Consider the following 15,789-nt stretch of genomic DNA (forward strand, 5'->3'; position numbering starts at 1 on the left):
GCGTTCACAATAAAAAATTACAAACCACACAAGAAATAAAACCATTTGAAGGAGAAGAGCAGACACAACCATTAATAGACTTAATACCACACATTGTAGAGTAGTTGACAAAATCTGAAAGAGATTATAAAATAAGAATGGAAACTAAAATCAAAGAGCTGGCACTAGGAAAAAGAAGAGACAAGTTGAAAACAAAAACCAAACACATACTGCTTTAAACATTAAAAAAATTACTTATGCCATAACAATCTTAAGAAAGAAGCACAAACACGGAGGTCTCACACTTCCTGACTTCAAAACATATTACAGTGCTCGCTATGGCAGCACATATACTAAAATAGGAATGATACAGAGAAGATTAGCATGGCCCCTGTGCAAGGATGACACACAAATTAGTGAAGCGTTCCATGTTTTTCCAGGCCTTAGCGAGAAGACAGCAGCATCCTAGACGGCCCAGGACAATGATCAGTTGCCAGAGCTGCCAGTGTCCCAGACCTCACAGTGAGCCACAGCAACCCCCCTGCCTTCACAGGTGACCCTCCGACACTAACAGGTCCACCCACCCACAGCCCATCACCTTCTGCATTTCCTCCGTGACCTCCTGCTTCAACTCTTACTCTTCTCTCATCTTCCTCACAGCAACCAGCCACACTGATCTTCCTCAAATCAGAGACTAATCTCAACATTCACAGAAAGATAGACAAGATGAAAAGGCAGAGAGCTATGTACCAGATGAAGGAACGAGATAAAACCCCAGAAAAACAACTAAATGAAGTGGAGATAGGCAACCTTCCAGAAAAAGAAATCAGAATAATGATAGTGAAGATGATCCAGGACCTCCGGAAAAGAATGCAGGCAAAGATCAAGAAGATGCAAGAAATGTTTAACAAAGACAGAAGAATTAAAGAACAAACACCTAGAAGAATTAAAGAACAAACAAACAGAAATGAACAATACAATAACTGAAATGAAAAATACACTTGAAACAGGGCTTCCCTGGTGGCGCAGTGCTTGGGAGTCCGCCTGCCAATGCAGGGGACACGGGTTCGTGCCCCGGTGCAGGAAGATCCCACATGCCGCGGAATGGCTGGGCCCGTGAGCCATGGCCGCTGAGCCTGAGCATCCGGAGCCTGTGCTCCACAACCGGAGAGGCCACAGTAGTGAGAGGCCCATGTACCACAAAAAAAAAAAAAAAAAAATACACTTGAAGGAATCAATAGCAGAATAATTGAGGCAGAAGAATGGATAAGTGAACTGGAAGACAGAATGGTGGAATTCACCACCACAGAACTGAGTAAAGAAAAAAGAATGAAAAGAAATGAAGACAGCCTAAGAGATCTTTGGGACAACATTAAACGTGACAACATTCACATCATAGGGGTGCCAGAAGGAGAAGAGAGAGAGAAAGGACCCGAGAAAATATTTAAAGAGATTACAGTTGAAAACTTCCCTAACATGGGAAAGGAAATAGGCACCCAACTCCAGGAAGTGCAGAGAGTCCCAGGCAGGATAAACCCAAGGAGAAACATGCGGAGACACACAGTAATCAAACTGACAAAAATTAAAGACAAAAAAAAATTACTGAAAGCAACAAGGGCAAAACGACAAATAACATACAAGGGAACTCCCATAAGGTTAAAAGCTGATTTCTCAGCAGAAACTCTACAAGCCAGAAGGGAGTGGCATGATACATTTAAAGTGATGAAAGGGAAGAACCTGCAACCAAGATTACTCTACCCAGCAAGGATCTCATTCAGATTCGACAGAGAAACCAAAAGCTTTACAGAAAAGCAAAAGCTAAGAGAATTCAGGACCACCAAACCAGATCTACAACAAATGCTAAAGGAACTTCTCTAAGTGGGAAACACAAGAGAAGAAAAGGACCTACGAAAACAAACCTAAAACAATTAGGAAAATGGTAACAGGAACATACATATTGATAATTACCTTAAATGTGAATGGATTAAATGCTCCAACCAAAAGACACAGGCTCCCTGAATGGATACAAAAACAAGACCCATATATATGCTATCTACAACAGAGCCACTTGAGACCTAGGGACACATACAGACTGAAAGTGAGGTGGGGAGATGGAAAAAGATATGCCACGCAAATGGAAATCAAAAGAAAGCTGGAATAGCAATACTCATATGAGATAAAGTAGACTTTAATATAAAGAATGTTACAAGAGACAAGGACGGACACTACAAAATGATAAAGGGATCAATCCAAGAAGAAGATACAACATTTATGAATATATATGCACCCAACATAGAGTACCTCAGTACATAAGGCAACTGCTAACAGCTATAAAAGAAGAAATTGACAGTAACACAATAACAGTGGGGGATTTTAACACCTCACACCAATGGACAGATCATCCAAACAATTTACAAGGAAACACAAGCTTTAAATGACACAATAGACCAGACAGATTTAATTGATGTTTATAGGACATTCCATCCAAAAACAGCAGACTACACTTTCTTCTCAAGTGCTCGTGGGACATGTTCCAGGAGAGATCATATCTTCGGTCACAAAACAAGCCTTGGGAAATTTAAGAAAACTGATATCGTATCAAGTATCTTTTCCGACCACAACACTATGAGACTAGATATCAATTACAGGAAAAAATCTGTAAAAAATACAAACACATGGAGGCTAAACAATACATTACTAAATAACCAAGAGATCACTGAGGAAATCAAAAAATACCTAGAAACAAATGACAATGAAAACACAATGATCCAAAACCTATGGGATGCAGCAAAAGCAGTTCTAAGAGGGAAGATTATAGCAATACAAGCCTACCTCAAGAAACAAGAAAAATTTCAAATAAACAATCTAACCTTACAGCTAAAGGAACTAGAGAAAGAAGACCAAACAAAACCCAAAGTTAGCAGAAGGAAAGAAATCATAAAGATCAGAGCACAAATAAATGAAATAGAAGCAAAGAAAACAATAGCAAAGATCAATAAAACTAAAAGCTGGTTCTTTGAGAAGATAAACAAAATTGATAAACCATTAGCCAGACTCATCAAGGAAAACAGGGAGAGGACTCAAATCAATAAAATTAGAAATGAAATAGGAGAAGTTACAACAGACACCACAGAAATACAAAGCATCCTAAGAGACTACTACAAGCAACTCTATGCCAATAAAATGGACAACCTGGAAGAAATGGACAAATTCTTAGAAAGGTATAACCTTCCAAGACTGAACCAGGAAGAAATAGAAAATATGAACAGAACAATCACAAGTAATGAAATTGAAATTATGATTAAAAATCTTCCAACAAACAAGAGTCCAGGACCGGATGGCTTCACAGGTGAATTCTATCAAACATTTGGAGAAGAGTTAACACTTATCCTTCTCAAACTCTTCCAAAAATCTGCAGAGGAAGGAACACTCCCAAACTCATTCTATGAGGCCACCATCATCCTGATACCAAAACAAGACTAAGGTACCACCAAACAAAAAAATTACAGACCAATATCACTGATGAATATAGATGCAAAAACATTCAACAAAATATTAGCAAACAGAATCCAACAACACATTAAAAGGATCATACACCATGTTCAAGTGGGATTTATCCAGGGATACAAGGATTCTTCAATATACGCAAATCAATCAATGTGATATACCATATTAACAAATTGAAGAATAAAAACCAAATGATCATCTCAATAGATGCAGAAAAAGCTTTTGACAAAATTGAAAACCCATTTATGATAAAAACTCTACAGAAAGTGGACATAGAGGGATCCTACCTCAACATAGTAAAGGCCATATAAGACAAACCCACAGCAAACATCATTCTCAATGGTGAAAACGTGAAAGCATTTCCTCTAAGATCAGGAACAAGACAAGGATGTCCACTCTCACCACTATTATTCAACATAGTTTTGGAAATCCTGGCCGTGGCAATCAGAGAGGAAAAAGAAATAAAAGGAATACAAATTAGAATAGAAGAAGTAAAATTGTCACTGTTTGCAGATGACATGATACTATACATAGAGAATCCTAAAGATGCCACCAGAAAACTACTAGAGCTAATCAATGAATTTGGTAAAGTTGCAGGATACAAAATGAATGCGCAGAAATCTCTTGCATCCTATACACTAATGATGAAAAATCTGAAAGAGAAATTAGGAAACACTCCCATTTACCACTGCAACAAAAAGAATAAAATACCTAGGAATTAATCTACCTATGGAGACAAAAGACCTGTATGCAGAAAACTATAAGACACTGATGAAAGAAATTAAAGATGATACCAACAGATGGAGAGATATACCATGTTCTTGGATTGGAAGAATCAATATTGTGAAAATGACTACACTACCCAAAGCAATCTACAGATTCAATGCAATCCCTATCAAATTACCAATGGCATTTTTCACAGAACTAGAACAAAAAATTTCACAATTTGTATGGAAACACACAAAGACCCCGAATAACCAAAGCAGTCTTGAGGGAAAAAAACAGAGCTGGAGGAATCAGGCTCCCAGACTTCAGACTATACTACAAAGCTACAGTAATGAAGACAGTATGGTACTGGCACAAAAACAGAAATACAGATCAATGGAACAGGATAGAAAGCCCAGAGATAAATCCACGCACTTACGGTCAACTAATGTATGACAAAGGAGGCAAGGATATCCAATGGAGAAAAGACAGTCTCTTCAATAAGTGGTGCTGGGAAAACTGGACAGCTACATGTAAAAGAATGAAATTAGAACACTCCGTAACACCATAAACAAAAATAAACTCAAAATAGATTAGAGACCTAAATGTAAGATTGGATACTATAAAACTCTTAGAGGAAAACATAGGAAGAACACTCTTTGACATAAATCACAGCAAGATCTTTTTTGATCCACCTCCTAGAGTCATGGAAATAAAAACAAAAATAAACAAATGGGACCTAATGAAACTTAAAAGCTTTTGCAAAGCAAAGGAAACTACAATCAAGATGAAAAGACAACCCTCAGAATGGGAGAAAATATTTGCAAACAAATTAGTGGACAAAGGATTAATCTCAAAAATATATAAACAGCTCATGCAGCTCAATATCAAAAAATAAAAATAATGCAATCCAAAAATGGGCAGAAGACGTAAATAGACATTTCTCCAAAGAAGACATACAGATGGCCAAGAAGCACATGAAAAGCTGCTCCACATCACTAATTATTAGAGAAATGCCAATCAAAACTACAATGAGGTATCACCTCACACCAGTCAGAATGGGCAGCATCAGAAAATCTACAAACAACAAATGTTGGAGAGGGTGTGGAGAAAAGTTAACCTTCTTGCACTGTTGATGGAAATGTAAATTGATACAACCACTCTGGAGAACAGTATGGAGGTTCCTTAAAAATCTAAAAATAGAATTACCATATGACCCAGCAATCCCACTACTGGGCATATACCCACAGAAAACCATAATTCAAAAGACACATGCACCCCAATGTTCACTGCAGCACTATTTACAATAGCCAGGACATGGAAGCAACCTAAATGCCCATCGACAGACGAATGGATAAAGAAGATGTGGGGGCTTCCCTGGTGGCACAGTGGTTGAGAGTTCGCCTGCCAATGCAGGGGACATGGGTTTGTGCCCCGGTCTGGGAAGATCCCACATGCCGCGGAGTGGCTGGGTCCGTCAGCCATGGATGCTGGGATTGCGCATCTGAGCCTGTGCTCCGCAACAGCAGAGGCCATGGCAGTGAGAGGCCCGCGTACCGCAAAAAAAAAAAAAAAAAAGGCCCGCATACTGCAAAAAAAAAAAAAAGAGGCTGTGGTACATATATATACTGGAATATCACTCAGCCATAAAAAGGAATGAAATTGGGTCATTTGTAGAGACGTGGATGATTCTAGAGACTGTCATACAGAGTGAAGTAAGTCAGAAAGAGAAAAACAAATATCATATATTAATGCATATATGTGGAACCTAGAAAAATGATACAGATGAACCGGTTTGCAGGGCAGAAATAGAGACCCAGATGTAGAGAACAAACGTATGGACACCAAGGGGGGGTAAGTGGCCAGGGGAGGGGGCTGGTGGTGTGATGAACTGGGAGATTAGGATTAACATACATACACTAATATGTATAAAACGGATAACTAATAAGAACCTGCTACATAAAAAAATTAAAAATAAATACATTTTTTAAAAACATATTACAAAGCTACAGTAATTAAAGCAGTATGGTTCTGGCATAAAGACAGACATATAAACCAATGGAACAAAACAGCTTAGAAGTAGACCTACACATCTATGGTCAAATGATCTTTGATAAGGGTGCCAAGACTATGCAATGGGGAAAGGATAGTCTCTTCAACAAATATGCCTGGAAAACTGTATATCCACAGACAAAAGAATGATATTGGACCCTTATTCTACACCATATACAAAAAATAAATTCAAAATAGATGAAATATTTAAATGCAAGAGATGAAACTATAAAACTCCTAGAATAAAACACAGGGAAAGCTTCATAACATTGGGGTCAGCAATGATTTCTTAGACATGATAACAAAAGGAAAAACAGACAAGTGGGACTACATAACTAAAAAGCTTTTGTGCAGCGAAGGAAACTATCAACAGAGCAAAAAAACAATCCACAGAATGAGAGAAAATATTTGTAAACTATATATCTGATAAGGAGTTAATATCCAAAATATATAAGAACTCCTACAACTCAAGAGCAAAAAAAAATGTCTTTTTTTTTAATGGGCAAAGGACTTGAATAGACATTTCTCCAAAGAAGACATACATGTACCCAATAGGTACATGAAAAGATTCTCATCATTAATCATCAGGGAAATGCAAATCAAAAGAACAATGCAATATCACCTCACACCTGTTTGGATGGCCATTCTCAAAAAACAAAACAAAACAAAACAAAACAACAAAAAGTTAACAAGCGTTGGTGAGGATGTGGAGAAACTGGAAACTTGTGCACTGTTGGAGGAAATGTAAATTGGTGCAGCCACTATGGAAAACAGAGTGGAAGTTCCTCAAAAAATTAAAAATAGAACTATCATATGATCAAGCGATCGCACTTCAGGATATTCATCAAAAAAAAAAAAATGAAATCGGGATCTCAAAGAAGCATCTGCACTCCCATGTTCACAGCAGCATTATTCACAATAGCCAAGAGGTGGAAACAACCTACATGTCCATGGACAAATGAAAGAATAAAGAAAATATGGTATATGCATGCAGTAGAGTACTATTCGGCCTTTAAAAAGAAAGAAATCCTATCATCATTTACTACAGCATGAATGAACTTTGAGGACACAATGCTAAGTGCAATAAGCAAGTCAACAAGAAGGGCAAATACTGCATGATTCCAATCATATGAGGTATCTAAAGTAGTCAAACTCATGGAAGCAGAAAGTAGAATGGTGGTTGCCAGTGGTTGGGGGCAGGGGAAGAAATGAGGAGTTATTGTTCAATGGGTATAGAGTTTCAGTCTATGAAAAAGTTGATAAAAGATGAAAAAGTTCTAGAGATCTACTGTGTAACATTGCACATAAAACTAGAAGTACTGTGCTGTACACTTAAAAATTTGCTAAGAGAAAAAAAAATTTGCTAAGAGGGTAGATTTCATGTTATGTGTATTTTTAGCACAGTAAAAAATTTTAGGGACACATCTACATCTTAATAAATGATTTTATAACCAAGAAATTATTCATTGAAATTTTTAAATTCACTGAATAGGTTACAGAAGAATCAGCTCAAGACAAAATTAGTTAACTCCAAATACATTTGAGGAAATTATACAAAATACAGCACAAATAGAAAGGAATATACAATCTGCAGGAGGGAGTAAGAAACAAAGACTAGAAAAAAAGGTTTAACATATATCTAGTAGGATAATAAGAGAGAATGGTGAAAAAGCAATATTTAGGTCTGACTACTCACAGGACTCTATTCTCCTGGACACAAAGTTTGGCCCGAGGGTGAGGATATGTTGAAACATGTCTAAATAGAGTATCTCCTTAGGGTAGATATATGATGTTGGGAGATTTAAGAACTTTTCACTGGATTGCAAGGTACAATGTCAGAATCAGGGTATTGTGCTTTGGGTGGTGGGGGGTAGAGACACGTGCAGCATGAGATGGAAACTTTTATAATTCCGTAACTTTGTTCCATACCTATTTTATTCTTTCCTTCAACAAGTTACATCCAGGGGGAACCCAAAAAACAAAAGCACACACTTCTGAGCATGCACTGTGAACCCAACACTTTCCTAGGCAATGGGAATAAGATGAGTTAAGACCTGATCCACGGAGAATCAGAACATCAGGGGCTGAAAGGGACCGAAGGCAGCCTCCTGGTGTCACATTCAGAGCTCCTCTGCTCTGTCTTCCTCCCTCACAATTCTAGAGCACCGTGTGCCAGGCATGACAATGATTGAGAGCTAAATAAAGGTATTTTAACCTCCTCTAGACCCTGGTTTGAGTTCATAATGAAATGAAATGCGCCAGCCTCCCTCTGGTAGCCAGGGTCGCTCTCCCCGTGCTCTTTTGGCAGAAGCATCTCATTTGAAACAGCTTGGCCTCCCTGGGCTCTTTGTAAGGATTGGTGGGGATGAGTTTTGATGTTTTACGATTGTTGTGAAAAATCCTCTGCTCACAGCCTAAGAGAGAGCAAGGCCATGCATAGAGTGGGGGCCAAATCATCAGGCACTGGGCACGCTGGAACCTGTAGCCAGATGACCCTGGATGGCAGTGGGGTCTGCTGAGTGATCAGGACGGGGCAGCAGACACAACGATTAAATAGGGACTGTTGAAAATGAAAGAAGACACTGCAAAATAAAAAAGCACTGCCGTACTACACTCTAAACAAAATGGATTAAAGAATCCACTTAAATCCTTTTGCACTTGAGTGAAAATTCAAGTAAGTCAGCTCAAAAGATTTCTGGATCAGCAGCTTACCTTCAAGGCGGCTAAATGTAAGTTGCTCTTTCTTCCTAGAAATCATTCCTTTAACTTCATTAGACATAGGGTGACTTTTTAAAAAATTTGCTTAGAGACAGTCTTAGTTTATATCTGTGTGTCAGGTTTATCTTTTTCAGCACCAGTTCCGGATTTTTTAAACAAAGTATTATTATTAGCACTATTATTATTATTTGCATTAAAGTTAGCCAGGATGGGCTTAGTAGACTTCCAGTGAGATGCTGTGATGTGACTCTCAGAGCTCCCATCAGAACTGAAAGACTATTCCCTAACTGCCAGGAGGGGCTTCTGGCAGAAAGCCCCATGAGGCCACACCCCCTTCCCAGGGTACCCACGCCCAATGACTGGTTTATGTGAAAGTACAAATGTCCAGCCCCCTCACCCAACTTCAGAGCTCCCTACGGGGTTGGCCCATGTTGAGGCTGCCTCATAAGCCAGCTTCTCCTTCTGCCCAATCCTCCTGTCTTTTCCGAGCCTATGGTCCCAAGAGCACTCCCTAACAAACTCCTGCACCCCAGTTTCCATCTCAGCAGGCCACAGCCTCTGGCAGTCACCACTTGGTGCTTTTACTTCCTACCATGGGCTTGCCTAGTAGCATATGAGGCACAGATAGCGTGTTCTCACTCTGGTTAAATCCAAGGATGCTGAGATAACCCATCTCACTTTTCCCAATCTTATTCAGCCACAACACGTGACGGACAAAGTGATGCCCAGACGGCTCTTCAAAGAAGGATGTGCTGCCTAGCTGTGGGCAGTGCAGTGAGCAAGACGGCCTCTAGCTGTCAGCTTCAGGGAGTGCCTCAGCTGCAGAGAGTGGCCCCACCAAATGTCATGCCCCTTCCAGGACAGCCCATACTTGGTGACCAGGTGAGGTGTGCGTATAAAGATCCAGCCACTTGGGCCCTATATGGGACACCTCTGATGGGCCACACTCATTCCAGAACTCCCAGCCAGGTTAGCCAAGGCATCGTCAAGCCTGCATTGAAGTTGGACAGCTCCCTCTGCCCAGTCTTGCTTTTCCCTCTTCCTTTAGTGGAACCCCTTGAGCCCCAAACTTCCTCTCAGCAGCTGCTTCTGGGTAATTCAATCTGCAACACAACACCTCTCTTTTCAGGACAGCTTATGGGGTGTCCACTTAACAAAGAAAGTGTGTTAGGAAACTAGCAGCTAGGAACAGCTCCTTCCCATCTGGGAAATGGAGAAAGAAGATTTGGTGTTGCTGCCTCTGCTGGCCCCTGGGATACTAGCCAGTTGTGGGGAGAACACTGTTTTAATTTGAGAGATGCCTGCTATCAGCAGGCCACCATTCGTGCAGTCTGTGGAAAACAAGTCTAGGTATATGTGAAATATTTATGGAAAATAAAGACTGAGTAGTCCTCTGTCCCATAGAAAATAGAAAGTAATATAACTGCTCCTGCTACAGTGGTATGCTGCATAAATCTACAACTATTCTGTATTTATTTGGTAACACTTTTAAAATTGGCAACAAATATTTTCACATTAATGGGCTCAAAAAAATGAAAGGGACTGTTTAATCAACAAATACTCCATTCATGAGAAAGTTGATGACAAACCTATAAATTTCAAAATGTTTATCAACACTGACGACCTACCATGGGGACCATATAATACCACTGATTCCACAAAATTCAGAAGACACAAAAATGCTGAAGCATCAACACCAGCTTCCAAAGATTGTGCCTGAAGACAGTGACCTAACACATACACTTTTGGAAAGCATGTGGCAAAGCAAGACTTTGCATTTAGACCAAATAGCTGTTTCTCTAAATTCATTTTACTCTAAATATTAATTAATATATAACATTAACTTTATTCCAGTTTTCTTGTGCACATACCAAAATTGTAGCTGTTAACGCACTGGCTCCAACGCAGAAACACAATTAAGTGATGCCACTTTCACATCAGTGTAATCAGGCCCTGTGTATTGGAAAACGATTATTTTTCAATAATGATTCAATTTTTTACATGTCATGGTACCAAAGTAAAGTATTTGGAATTTCATCCTGTGGAAAGTAAAACATTTGACATTCCTAGAGCGAGATGCCATTATAAACTCTGTTAAATGAATCAGTGTTACTGTAAATTCAGTGTTTAAAATGTTCAAACTAAAGTTATCCTTGCATAACAATATAAATACAAATTTTGATGGAGCATAGTGCCATGGTAAAACCATGTTCTTTCTAAAGAAATTTATGGAGTAGAAATGTGCATGGCATTGGGTGTGCTGCAACATAATTTATCTTTGCACTCAAGTTGTCAAATAGTAGCAGTAGCTATAAAAATTTATAAATATTACAACATATACATAGTTAGAATAACTGAACTACACATTTTTTGTGAAACAACCTGATTTTGAATACAAAGCAGTATGTGTTTTTCTCCTTGCTGGCTGCCATAAGTAGGATTAGAGATATTTGAGCCTTTGAAGAAATAATTTATAAATGAATCTAAGTGCCCTATAATGGTATTGAACTCTATATAAATGAGCCTTCTAAATTTGGGCTATATTTTTCCAAAATAGTTTTGGAAAATTTCTTATCCACATTTTCAATGAATGAAAGATCAAAAAGCTCCAGTTTTCCAGACTTTCAGAAAATGGGGATTATTGGTAACAAGGTATTAAAAACAGCAAGACACTAAAATTGGTCCCCATAAAGAAAGGAACTGAACAAATTAAATGGTGAGAGCTCGGTAGAGGAAACAAGATGGTGCAGTAGAAGGACGTGCTCTCACTCCCTCTTGCGAGAACACCAGAATCACAACTAGCTGCTGGACAGTCATCGACAGGAGGACACTGGAACTCACCAAAAAAATACCCCACATCCAAAGACAAAGGAGAAGCCGCAATGAGACGGCAGGAGGGGCGCAATCACAGTAAAATCAAATCCCATAACTGCTGGGTGGGTGACTCACAAACTGGAGAACACTTATACCACAGAAGTCCACCCACTGCAGTGAAGTTTCTGAGCCGCACGTCAGGCTTCCCAACCTGGGGCTCCAGGAACGGGAGGAGGAATTCCTAGACAACCAGACTTTGAAGCCTAGTGGGATTTGATTGCAGGACTACAACAGGACTGGGGGAAACAGAGACTCCACTCTTGGAGGGCACACACAAAGTAGTGTGTGCATCGGGACCCAGGGGAAGGAGCAGTGACCCCAGGGTAGACTGAACCAGACCTATCTGCTAGTGTTGGAAGGTCTCCTGCAGAGGCGGGAGGCGGCTGTGGCTCACCGTGGGGACAAGGACACTGGCAGCACAAGTTCTGGGAAGTACTCCTTGGCATGAGCCCTCCCAGAGTCTGTCATTAGCCCCACCAAAGAGCCCAGGTAGGCTCCAGTGTTGGGTTGCCTCAGGCCAAACAACCAACAGGGAGGGAACCCAGCCCCACCCATCAACAGTCAACTGGATTAAAGTTTTACTGAGCTCTGCCCACCAGAGCAACAGTCAGCTCTACCCACCACCAGTCCCTCCCACCAGGAAACTTACACAAGCCTCTTAGCCTCATCCACCAGAGGGCAGACAGCAGAAGCAAGAAGAACGACAATCCAGCAGCCTGTGGAACAAAAACCACATTCACAGAAAGACAGACAAGATGAAAAGGCAGAGGGCTATGTACCAGATGAAGGAACAAGAAGAAACCCCAGAAAAACAACTACATGATGTGGAGATAGGCAACCTTCCAGAAAAAGAATTCAGAATAATGATAGTGAAGATGATCCAGGACCTCAGAAAAAGAATGCAGGCAAGATCGAGAAGATGCAAGAAATGTTTAACAAAGACCTAGAAGAATTAAAGAACAAACAAACAGAGAAGAACAATACAATAACTGAAATGAAAACTACACTAGAATCGATAGCAGAATAACTGAGGCAGAAGAACAGATACGTGACCTGGAAGACAGAATGGTGGAATTCACTGCTGCAGAACAGAATAAAGAAAAAACAATGAAAAGAAATGAAGACAGCCTAAGAGACCTCTGGGACAACATTAAACACAACAACATTCGCTTTATAGCGGTCGCAGAAGGAGAAGAGAGAGAGAAAGGACCAGCGAAAATATTTGAAGAGATTATAGTCGAAAACTACCCTAACATGGGAAAGGAAATAGCCACCCAAGTCCAGGAAGCACAGAGAGTCCCATACAGGATAAACCCAAGGAGAAACATGCCAAGACACATAGTAATCAAATTGGCAAAAATTAAAGAAAAAGAAAAATTATTGAAAGCAGCAAGTGAAAAACGACAAATAACAATACAAGGGAACTCCCATAAGGTTAAAAGCTGATTTCTCAGCAGAAACTCTACAAGCCAGAAGGGAGTGGCACGATATACTCAGAGTGATGAAAGGGAAGAACCTACAACCAAGATTAATCTACCCAGCAAGGATCTCATTCAGATTCGATGGAGAAATCAAAAGCTTTACAGACAAGCAAAAGCTAAGAGAATTCAGCACTACCAAACCAGCTCTACAACAAATGCTAAAGGAACTTCTCTAAGTGGGAAACACAAGAGAAGAAAAGGACCTACAAAAACAAACCCAAAACGATTAAGAAAATGGTCACAGGAACATACATATCGATAATTACCTTAAACGTGATTGGATTAAATGCTCCAACCAAAAGACACAGGCTTGCTGAATGGATACAAAAACAAGACCCATATATATGCTGTCTACAAGAGACCCACTTGAGACCTAGGGACACATACAGACTGAAAGCGAGGGGATGGAAAAAGATATTCCATGCAAATGCAAATCAAAAGAAAGCAACACTCATATCAGATAAAATAGACTTTAAAATAAAGAATGTTACAAGAGACAAGGAAGGACACTACATAATGATCAAGGGATCAATCCAAGAAGAAGATATAACAATTATAAATATATATGCACCCAACATAGGAGCACCTCAATACATAAGGCACCTGCTAACAACTATAAAAGAGGAAATCGACAGTAGCACAATAATAGTGGGGGACGTTAACAACTCACTTACACCAATGGACAGCTCATCCAAAATAAAAATAAATAAGGAAACAGAAGCTTTAAATTACACAATAGACCAGACAGATTTAATTGATAATTATAGGACATTCCATACAAAAAGAGCAGATTACAGTTTCTTCTCAAGTGCGCACAGAACATTCTCTAGGATAGATCACATCTTGGGCCACAAATCAAGCCCCAGTAAATTTAAGAAAACTGAAATCATATCAAGCATCTTTTCTGACAACGCTATGAGATTAGAAATTAATTATAGGGAAAAAAAGTAAAACACACAAACACATGGAGGCTAAGCAACACGTTACTAAATAACCAAGAGATCACTGAAGAAATCAAAGAGGAAATCAAAAAATACCTAGAAACAAATGACAATGAAAACACGACAATCCAAAACCTATGGGATGCAGCAAAAGCAGTTCTAAGAGGGAAGTTTATAGCTATAAAAGCCTACCTCAAGAAATAAGAAAAATTTCAAATAAACAATCTAACCTTACAGCTAAAGGAACTAGAGAAAGAAGACCAAACAAAACCCAAAGTTAGCAGAAGGAAAGAAATCATAAAGATCAGAGCACAAATAAATGAAATAGAAACAAAGAAAACAATAGCAAAGATCAATAAAACTAAAAGTTGGTTCTTTGAGAAGATAAACAAAATTGAAAAACCATTAGCCAGACTCACCAAGAAAATGAGGGAGAGGACTCAAATCAATAAAATTAGAAATGGAATAGGAGAAGTTACAACAGACACCACAGAAATACAAAGCATCCTAAGAGACTACTACAAGCAACTCTATGCCAATAAAATGGACAACCTGGAAGAAATGGACAAATTCTTAGAAAGGTATAACCTTCCAAGACTGAACCAGGAAGAAATAGAAAATATGAACAGACCAATCACAAGTAACGAAATTGAAACTGTGATTAAAAATCTTCCAACAAACAAGAGTCCAAGACCAGATGGCTTCACAGGTGAATTCTATCAAACATTTAGAGAAGAGTTAACACTCATCCTTCTCAAACTCTTCCAAAAACTTGCAGAGGAAGGAACACTCCCAAACTCATTCTATGAGGCCACCATCACCCTGATACCAACCCAGACAAAGATAGTACAAAAAAAGAAAATTACAGACCAATATCACTGATGAATATAGATGCAAAAATCCTCAACAAAATACTACCAAACGGAATCCAACAACACATTAAAAGGATCATACACCATGATCAAGTGGGATTTATCCCAGGGATTCAAGGATTCTTCAGTATATGCAAATCAATCAATGTGATATACCATATTAACAAACTGAAGAATAAAAACCATATGATCATCTCAATAGATGCAGAAAAAGCTTTTGACAAAATTCAACACCCATTTATGACAAAAACTCTCCAGAAAGTGGACACAGAGGGAACCTACCTCAACATAATAAAGGCCATGTACAACAAGCCCACAGCAAACATCATTCTCAATGGTGAAAAAGTGAAAGCATTTCCTCTAAGATCAGGAACAAGACAAGGATGTCCACTCTCACCACTATTATTCAACATAGTTTTGGAAGTCCTAGCCACAGCATTCAGAGAAGAAAAAGAAATAAAAGGAATACAAATTGGAAAAGAAGAAGTAAAACTCTCACAGTTTGCAGATGACATGATACTATACATAGAGAATCCTAAAGATGCCACCAGAAAACTACTAGAGCTAATCAATGAATGTGGTAAAGTCACAGGATACAAAATTAATGCACAGAAATCTCTTGCATTCCTATATAATAATGACCAAAAATCTGAAAGAGAA

General features: G+C 39.1%; 1 non-coding gene across 1 annotated transcript; it reads left to right on the plus strand.

Moving 5' to 3' along the window:
• The first annotated feature begins 308 nt into the window (after positions 1 to 308).
• LOC115803190 (U6 spliceosomal RNA) lies at positions 309 to 415 on the plus strand. The gene has a single exon (XR_004023857.1). It is a non-coding gene; the product is annotated as a U6 spliceosomal RNA (small nuclear RNA).
• Positions 416 to 15,789: the final 15,374 nt, after the last annotated feature.

This window comes from Delphinapterus leucas, chromosome 18 (assembly GCF_059928025.1).
Source record: "Delphinapterus leucas isolate spDelLeu-1000000601 "Yukka" chromosome 18, BTC_Dleu_Yukka2, whole genome shotgun sequence".
NCBI lineage: Eukaryota > Metazoa > Chordata > Mammalia > Artiodactyla > Monodontidae > Delphinapterus > Delphinapterus leucas.